The sequence below is a fragment of the Pygoscelis adeliae genome, unplaced genomic scaffold (genome assembly GCF_000699105.1).
Source record: "Pygoscelis adeliae isolate BGI_AS28 unplaced genomic scaffold, ASM69910v1 Scaffold19, whole genome shotgun sequence".
Classification (NCBI taxonomy): Eukaryota; Metazoa; Chordata; class Aves; order Sphenisciformes; family Spheniscidae; genus Pygoscelis; species Pygoscelis adeliae.
In genome coordinates, this window is record NW_008825533.1 from 939,396 (window position 1) to 939,699 (window position 304).

The window sequence follows — 304 nt, forward strand, 5'->3', positions numbered from 1 at the left end:
GCCAGAGCGACCCCGGGGGTGCCCCGGGCCCCCCGGCGGCCGTGCGCAGCCGGCGGCTGCCGAGCTGCTCGCCGCGCGAGGGAAAGCGGAACGCTCCGTAGGGCGCACGTCGGGTGAGCAATGATGGTAGCTGAGCCAGGATTCCTGACTCCCATTTTCTGACTTCAATACCCGCGTTGCCCCTAACTTTTCCGTGGGACCTACGCCAGAGTAAAGCCCCGTAACAGAAACAAGCATGTATTAATTTTGAAGGCTACCGTTAGTCCATGCGGCCGAGGTCTAGCGATCTGCAGATGGCAACTGA